This window comes from Myxine glutinosa, chromosome 1 (genome assembly GCF_964187855.1).
Source record: "Myxine glutinosa chromosome 1, kmMyxGlut1.1, whole genome shotgun sequence".
In the NCBI taxonomy this organism is placed as follows: Eukaryota; Metazoa; Chordata; class Myxini; order Myxiniformes; family Myxinidae; genus Myxine; species Myxine glutinosa.
The window spans coordinates 309,339,011-309,349,010 of NC_136261.1; the positions used below are offsets into that span (position 1 = coordinate 309,339,011).

Sequence of the window (10,000 nt, forward strand, 5' to 3'; positions counted from 1 at the left end):
GCAAACGAAAATGGTGTTTAAATAGATGGGAAACCAGAAAAAGGTAAGTAAGTAGAAATTGTACAAGTGACAAAAATATCAACGATGGATAGCAAGACCCAGCCTTTATCCCATTGATCAAACTGAAGCAGAAATGTATGGAAGGATTTTAAACCAACAAATCATGCACATCATAAATTAAAGTAACTAGCAACGGTACCCGCCCTACGGGCGGGGCTTCAATTGGGAGGCCCAAATGAAAAGGCAAAATATCAGAAATTGAAGGCTTTTTTTATTTTAAACGATTCATATAAACATCCGTTAAATCATATCACACGCAAATCATCAAAATCTAAACGGTATTTGTAGAATTTCAATAAAAGCCACATCACTGTTCATATCGGTAAATATTATTCCATCGTGTTTGGAAAAACTGGAAAATTTGGAAATTGGAAAAATTGGGAAAAAAGTGGAAAAACAATATAGGCCGATTTCTTTTACTCCAGGGGGTCCCAGGATTACCCACCCAAAATTTTGTTGCGATCGGTTCAGTCGTTTTTGCGGTACATGGGAACAGAGACAGACAGACATTTGGTGAATTATAGTAAGATGCCGAAGGAAAACAGTGAAGATAATGAGTGGAGGAAGCACTAAAATAGAGTGGGCAGGCTTGCCACTGAGTCCCAAATGGAAGACGCAGCACAACTGTAAATTTTGGACAAAAGGGCACCAGAAAAGCGATTCTTAGTATGATACGGTTTTGTTTATTCAGACATCAATCCTATATAAACAGCAACATACTAATGGGAGCCATAAATCTTATACTGCAACATGAACGAGTTATAATAGACTGCAATGCATTGCAGCAAGCGTGTGGATGTGGCAGGATGCAAACGGCTACCATGACATGTTTCATCAAAATCAGGAATATTGGACGAATCCTTACAATTTGGCAAGCAGAGTTGCCAAATCAAAAAGACGAGGATGGCCCTCAGTAGAGCACATAACTCCGCCAAGTTGAACACTAAGTTTTGTTTCTCACCGATAGACCGGATCTTGATTCGGACCTGAACCAAAATCTAATCAGCTTGTTCTCGTCACCGAACCAACTCATCCAACAAGTTGTCATAATCTATCCACAGCTTTTTGGCACATCAAGCTATATATCATTTTTGGCACAATGATGGTTTGGGCTCATTGATGAATCGCTTAGAAAATCCTAGTAGCCAGATCCGGATCTTCACCAAATTGTCCTTTTCACACATGCAAACCTGTCTACCAAGTGTCGTCCAAATTGTCCATAACTTTGAGATATCCCGTCTATAGACAGACAGATGCGTAATGGAGGTAATAAAAACAAGAGGGATATATATATATATATATATATACATATATATATATATATATATATATACAGACTTAGAATTTAGTATGGAATATTTTTTTTGTAGGGGTGAACTTATTTTTCAAGATGACTTAGAACCAAAAGTTCATTGGAATTATATTGAAATTATTCTAGATTTTATTAATGTGACCTTTAAAAGAAACAAAAACCACATTTGACATTTCGAAGCAAATAAATTGATCCTTGAAAGTGATGTAAACTGATATCGAACTCAATTCACGGACAGTACTGTGTTAAACTTCTGTATGTTTTCCAGAAGTATCTCTTTATTTTGCACATTAGCCAAAAAAATTTTCAACAAAAACAAAAGCTAAATTATGACTGGGATTACGGACAGTAAAATTACAGTTCAGTACTTCCTGTAACCCCCACGAGCATTCAGGAGAGCACGTACACGTCGAGGCATGCTGTCCACGAGATTTGCCAAGGTTTGGACAGGAATCGCTTGCCATGCAGTGACAATAGTCTGCTGCAATTCATGCACAGAGGTCGGCTGCTGGTCCAAGTTGTCGATTTGACGCGTTAATTCTGCCCACAAGTTCTCTATCTGATTCATATCCGGGGACATGGCAGGCCACTCCATATGCTCTACACCACGGTCAGCAAGAAAGTGTTGGATCATGCGAGCACGATGAGGCCGGGCATTGTCATCTTGGAAGACAAAGTTTCCTCGAAAGGCTGCACGAGCAAATGGAAGCAATGTTTCTTCCAGAATGACTCTGCACTTGAACTGGTTCAGGTTTCCATTCAGAACAACCAGGTCAGTTTTGCCCCCTGCATGAAAAGCAGCCCAAACGGTCACCCCACCACCTCCAGCTTGGACTCTTGGCACTATACAATCTTCGTTGTGGGCTTCATGCACTTGTCTGCAAACTCGGACGCGGCCATCTTGACGATAGACCAGAAATCTAGACTCGTCACTGAAGGTCACGTGATTCCAGTGTCCTGGCTGCCATTGAGGGTGCTCTCTGGCCCACTGCAATCGGCGTTGGCTGTGTTGTCTGGTCAGGCGTTGCTTTCTCAGGGGACGCCTGGCACGATAGCCTGCTTGAACCCGTCGTTGGTTGACTAGCCTTCTGGATACAGGCACATTTGTCAGTTGCTGCCACTCAGCCCTAAGCCGATTAGCTGACTTGGTACGGCCATTGCAGACTAACCGGTGCAGCTGGCGATCATCTCTCCTTGTGGTTCTGCGTGTACGTCCTGGCCTCGGTATTGGAGTAGGGACACCCCTCTGAGCATTTCATTTCAGGATCTTTGACACCTGACCTTGGGTGATGCCATACTGCCGAGCAATAGCACGCTGTTTCATGCCAGAATTTCGTAAAGCCACCACTCCATGACAAACAGCATTGTCAAGTTGACGGACCATCTCCAGAGGAAGCGGCAATAACTTTTGTAGACGTGCAGCAGTTGTTTTCCACTAATACAGGATGCAACAACCCTTATATACCCGATTGTGAAGCCAATCGTCAAATGTACCTGTCCTTACATTTTGTCACGCCACCTGTGATATAATCCTGTTATTGCCTTCTTGCTGCGAAAGACAATCAGTGACATGGTTCTTTCAACAAAGACATCACCGAAAGGTAAAATAAACTCACCAGATTGATATACTGAGTTCAGAAAGTAAACCCAAGTCAAGAAAAAAAATATATTCCATATTAAATGCCAAGTCTGTATATATACACACACATATATACACCAAAGGTACTCGCATATATATATGGGGTATCAGACGAGCGCGCGCACACACACACGCACACACACACACACACACACACACACACACACACACACACACACACACACACACACACACACACACACACACACACACACACACACACACACACACACACACACACACACACACACAGCGCCACTTTACCATGCAAATGCAGGTACATCAATCTGCTACGCCACACCTGCTCGCACAAAAATTACAAGACCAGCACACACAACCTACACACCACAAAGTGAACCCACACAGGAGAGTGAAGCAATGTTGTATCGACATTTGCTAACCAAGAAGCACCCGTAGTAACTGTGAATGTAGATTAAAACTGCTTTTTCATTAATGCCAACAGTGCAAATGAATAGACCTATAATTATGGTCAAGTGGGATTGCATCATAATACCTTTGGCATTAAAGCCTTCACGGAAGGGCAAATCCATTTTAAATACCAGAGTAATCCAGGTACCATTTACAGTCGCATATAAAATAAGCACCATGATTGAGCAAGACCATGTAACTAGTGTGGTCGACATTGACCAACATCTTTCGTTGCATCACAGCAAATCAACCAATCACAGAAAAAGACAAGCAGTGAAGCCTCGACTAATTTAAACAATGATAAGTTTAAAATGCTTGCTGAAAATCAATCGAATAAACTACTTCCTCTTCCAGCATGGAGAAAAATGAAAGATTAAAATGCATCAAAGGCAAAAATAAATAAATAAATAAACTCGCAATGGTTTCAGTACAACAATCGTTATCAGCATCTTGTTGGGATGCCACATAGGATGTTACATTCCAACAACGATACTGGATTTACCAAATTACAATTTCCCATGCAATCGTTAAAGGGCAGGCACAATTGGGTGTGCCGCAATGTGGGTTAAAGTGCAGACCTCAATGCCAGACAGGAAATCAGAGCCATCTCCCTTCACATATCTCGTGCCTTTGATACGGTCTGGCACCCCTCCCTGCTCTCCAAACTCTCCTCTTAAGGTATCCATGGAAATCTCCAAGAAATGGCTCCAGACTTCCTCTCCAGTCGTAGTCAACGTGCAACTGGAAATGGAATTCTCTCATCTCTTCTTCCTGTCCAGGCTGGAGTTCCTCAAGGCAGTGTTCTAGGCCCTGTACTTTTTCTGGTCTTCATTAATGATCTCTCTGACTCTCTGGAAAATCCTCTCTATCTCTTTGCTGATGACTCCACTCCCTGCCACTCTATATCTCAACCCTGAGTTCGGCAGGCAGCAATCTCTTCACTCCCTGCAGACCTGGACAAAATCACAAACTTGTCAACATGTCTTTCCATCAGGACAAATATCACACTCACCATGTCTCTCCGAAAAGTCCGTCTGGAAAACCCTCCCATTTACTTTCTCAACAATCCTCTTGAAGAAGTTCTGTCACTCAAGCTTTTGGGTCTTACTATCTGCCATGATCTTTCCTGGGAGAACCACATTCCCAAGCTGGCCTCCGCAGCCAGTTTCCAACTGGGCATCCTCTGTCGTGAGAAGTCCTTTCGTTTGCACAACTGAGCTTTTCACCACATACAAAGCTTTCATCCGCAGCTTGATGGAATACTGCTCTCGCCTCTGTGCTGGTGGCCCTGCCTCGCACCTAGCTCAGCTTCACGCAGTAGAAACCAAAGCTTTCATAATCATTGGAATCTCCCGTGATGAAGCTGATTCTGAGGGCCTTTCACTCGCTCATCGCAGGCAGGTTGGTGGTCTTTGTCTTCTACTGTCTACTCAACTGCCTTATACCCCCTGCTCTGTCTGTGCTCTGTCCCCCAAGTATTCCTACAGTACGTACAAGATGTCAGCAACCCACTTCTGGTGAAACTGCAAAAAAGGAATCTCTGCTCACCTTCATTTTTTTTTATTCCTCTTTTTCCCCACTTCAGGAACAAACTCCCACATTCTCTTCAATCCCACTCCTCCCCTCCAGGTCTTTAAAACAGCTGTTCACCACCATCTCTTATTTTCCCCCATGAAAACCTTGATCTTTTCTACCCCTGTTAATCCACCCCAAATCTACCTCCTTCAAATTCCGTTTTCTTTCGTGAAAGTCCCTGCAGTGTCCATCTTGTTCATCTTGTTCATCCCGTGAACCCCACCCCACCCTTCCACAGATCTCCCGATGTCCCTGTTCTCTACTGTTGTGCTTCCCTCTCTCTCCCCCTCATGTCCCACTCCATTTATTACATGTTACATGTGTTAGCTCTTACACGAGTCTCGACTTAGTATACAAAAATGAAAAAAAAATTAAGAAAATTGTAAAAGTCGCAATTTTCACATCCTGGCTCACAAGGACAGATTCAAGTAATTTGCATCTATTAACCTCAACAGCATGATAGGGCATCATTAAAGTAATGTATAGGTGGACTACCATAATGGGTAACACATCATTTCCATCAGCGGACCAAATCCTTCAGGAATGTTTTCGGCAAGTGTACAACAGGCATTTTAAGGCCATTTTCCCTGCAAGAGCGGGGGTTAGCCTTGCGGTCACCGTGACAATCTTCTCCATTTTGCCCTATTTTCTGCATCTCCCCTTGTTAACCCCCCCTTGCCCGCATTTCTTCTTCGACCATCTTTAGCCAAGTCTTTCTCGGTCTTCCCCGTCCTCTACTTCCTTCTACATTCATTTCCATCACTCTTCTCAACCAGTCACTTTCATCCTTCCTCAACACATGATCAAACCATCTCAAACCGTTTCTCTTCACAGCATCAATCACAGGCTCTATTCCCATCATCTTTCGCAATTAATCATTTGTCTTCCTCTCTCTCTCAACGATACTACACACATCCACCGAACCATTCGCATTTCCACCCTTTCCAGCCTTCGTTGCTGCTCTACGTTCATTACCCATGTCTCGCTCCCATAAATCATAACACTTCTCACACATGCAGCATACACCTTTCCCTTCAGCTTCAACGACACTCCCCTCCTCGTCAGCACGCCACTCAGTTCCCGAAACTTCTTCCATGCACATCTCACTCGAGCAACCGTTGCAGAGTCCGATCCACCTTCTCCATTCAGCATGTCTCCGAGGTAACAAAATGTTTTCACACCTTCCAGCTTCGCGCCATCTCCAAGATCCAACTCAACATTTCCTCCATCTGCAGCTCCCTCTGTGCACACCTTACACTTGAATGTAGCTGCCACACTGGTTAATGACCCTCTCAAACCACTACATTTTTGATGAACCCACTTAGCGCATTATACATTGAATGGAATTCACTCCAACACCCTTCCTGCACACAGCACACGGCCACTTCCCAGTTCTTTCCACCCCACCATATATATATAGCAACCACACTCGGTCAACTCTCATTACATCACTGTTAAATGGCAGCTGAATCTGGTCATGTGGAGAAGGACATGTACCAATAAGAAAACACCATCAGCCAAGCATGCAGGAAGGTGATGACTGTCCAGCAAAAGAGGCTCAAGCGCAGTACCACGCACTACTGGCGTCGTTACACCAAGAAAGGCGATATGCTTTGTCCAAACATGACAATCGACCACGAGATTAAATTTAGATATCACAACTCGTTGCTTGGGAGATTGAAAGGAGGCAGTTGGTCAAGACAAGATACGAACCACTTGTCCATATCTCAAACAAGCCTGAAGGATCAAGTGAACAAACTAATCGAAATCTAAAATTTCGTCCAAAAGGATCCCAAATCAAAACCACTGGCATTCCATATACACAATCAAACTTAAATCCTTATGGATATACAGAAGCAGCTGATATAGCCAAATATAATAAAACAAAATGGCCACAGTGTTTTGTTGGCCAATTAATTATCAGAGAACAATTAGAAGAACATCTTGGAATAAAGTCATAGAGCATGAAGACTTTTTTTTACAGCTCGACAGTATTAAAACTATACAGCATGTAACACAATCAGTGTGCAGTGTGGAAATAATGGTTAAAAAAAAATTAAATTAAAGAATGAAAAATAGAAACACTAAACCAATGCAAACCTTCCTGTGAGAGTTAAATTTGGACCCGTTCATGAAGGTCACGCTAAAATGGCTTGCCAAGGCAGAACGGGAAAGGGAGGAAAATCACCGGTGGCAGTACAAGCGGCAGCAGTAAAACGATGTTCTGTGCTCAAGTGACAGGGCACTTTAAACTGAGTATTCAAAGACAATCTGGTCAGCAAACCATCTGGAAGCTGGGAAAAGTGACTTGAACATGTGCTTTCAAGGAAGCTTTTTACGAAATAATCTTTTGGCGCGAATATTTGGGTGTGTCTGAGCGTGTACGTTTGCATCGTTCAGCACACGTTTAAGCCTTGTGCATGCACACATTTTGAGTACGTGTTGTGATCGCCCACAAACGTGTTTTACTGTGGTCAGAATTCAGAATTACAATTACACTGCGTCCAGCATTACAATTGCCATAATGTGATCCCTCAAGGATTTCCCAAATGTAGGCCAAAACTGGTGGTTGATCACACAGGAAGGTAAAACGCAGGAGGCAAATGATTGTTCATCATGAAAATTATACCGATACGAAGGTGGACAAGGCATCAAAACCAGGACAGATATAAACAAACAAAGAGACAAATAGGAAGGTAAGACACAAACCTCATGGTACAAAATAAATAAAACTATACCCATAGTCCGTGGGCCAGAAGGGCCTACCGTGCACCCCCGCCCCCCCCCCCCCCCCCTCCGATGATCCTACTTCTTGGGTGTCATTTTGTTTATTGGTAACTCCCCTAATGGGAAAAAGATGTTAACAAGAAAAAAAAACTCATTTGGTCTATGTTTTTTAACTCCCTATTTCGATCTATGTCAAAATGATGTTTTTTCACAGATTGCCCTATTTCTTGGGGTCCGTGAATTTTGTACTTGCAACTGAGACTTCTTCTCCGTAAAGATATGTCCAAATTGGACTAAATTTGGACCATGTTAGCATTAACTTTATCACAATCAACAGACAAAATGTTATCGATATAGTTTTTTGTCTTCATTTATGAATGACATCACATAATTTGCATATCATGGTACATGTTAGATGACATAGCAGTTTAGCATATATTATGTGTTCCTCTTAATGAATGTAAGCGTTTATGGTTACATAATTCCATTTAGATACATTACAACAATGATTAAAGCAACCAAAGCTTTCATGGCAAATAGTTTTATGTGATAGATTTCTACATCTTTTTCTTTTTACCACACTTCATGGACACTATTGAGTGCAATAGTGACATGATGTCTAAGTCATCTCTTTCTTATGTACAAAGTAGTCTTAAATTTGAGGTAATAAATAGCACACAGGAAAAAAGACAATCGTATGTAAAATGGTCACAAAATCTAATGACTGCGATTGAAAGTATTCAAAATATCCCTTGGGTACTCTGTGCAATGAACCTTACACACGGTTCCTTTATGTTCAGTTTAAACGGAATAATAAACAATTACACTGTTTAACACCCAAACTTCGTAATTCTTGAATACAATAATTTGATAATGAAAACTGTTAACTACTTTTGTTTTGAATAATTGTTTTTAGTTCACAATTCTTAGTTGTACAAATATTTTATCACAAGAACCAGAGGAAATGAAACTTGAATATTACATGTACGTATGATGCTTCAACAGCAATAATAAAAACCATCGCTTCTATTGAATATGCATACTGTTACTTATGCAGGCATTATTCTGGTTAAAAGACTAGGTTACATAAACAGAAGGAGTAAAGTTGGGAGGTCATACTCGATTCCTATCGTCCTGAAAAATTCGCTCTCATAAAACAAAAATAAATCTAACATCAGATTTTTGTGTGTGTTTTAACCATACTTGTATTAGCTGTTTCACGAGCCTCGATTCAGTATACAAAAAAAAAAAAAAAAAAAAAAATAGTTGCATGCATTTAGGGTTAACCCTAACCCTAACCCTAACCTGCCACCTACAAAAGAAGAGATATAACAACTGGTTTCTGACAGCAGGATCACACTGTCACTTAAATCAACTATTAAAATTGGATGTAAAAAAATGTTTGTTCACTTGATTACCAATTTTAAAAGTTGAAACAGAAATAAACAGAAAGAACAAAAACCACAATTAAAGTTTCTTTAAATTTCATCTTCACTATCTGTGTCATGATCTGATCCACAGCACTGATCATCATCATCTTCTGAATAGTACTCATCACTTGGTTCCTCTTCCATGATACAAGAATATCAACAAGCCTAGGTGGTAGGATATCATTAGTTGTCCACAGTGGTTCCAACCTGTCTCCATTCTTTGTCCAGCCATGACCATCTGTTGGTGCTGGAATGGCAGGATTGAATTAATGAGCCCTCTTCCATATTGCTACCTGGTAATTCACCCTGCGGATATATTGTTCAAGACTGTTCTTACATGGTGGGAATGAGGATAGATCAACATGAGCAGAACCACTGAGTTCCTCTGCATCTCCTTTGCACTTCTCCATCATGATGAAGCGAACTTCATCAATGTCTGTGAACCGTGATTTGCTATATAGTGCACAAGTGAATTCCTCAAGTTTAGAAATTAATTCACTTGAGACAGTTCAGGATTCCCCAAGGTCTGACAGAGGTTTAACAAATTTGGTAGACTGCTGCAACAGTTTGATTGGCTTGACTTTGCCAATTCCTTTGAAGGCACTTGTTGAATCACAGCCTGAGAAAGCATGTAGTTCAAGTAAAGCTGAGCAGTATTCAGAGGAGGACTGCTTTGCAAAATGGGTGACATCTATTAGCCTTTGCTTGTTGCCTCTTGTGTCAAAAAGCACTCTGATGTCTGGAATATGGTAGGCATAATGAAGTAATATGAAAAAGATATCACTGTCCGGGCTTTTGACTTGTACATGATCATACCCCTGCTCTTTG

At 41.4% G+C, this 10,000-nt stretch overlaps 1 protein-coding gene across 7 annotated transcripts in view; it reads right to left on the minus strand.

The window, feature by feature from the left end:
* LOC137439901 (plasma membrane calcium-transporting ATPase 3) overlaps positions 1-10,000 on the minus strand; it is a 480,661-nt gene that overhangs the window by 383,407 nt on the left and 87,254 nt on the right. The window lies entirely within an intron of this gene.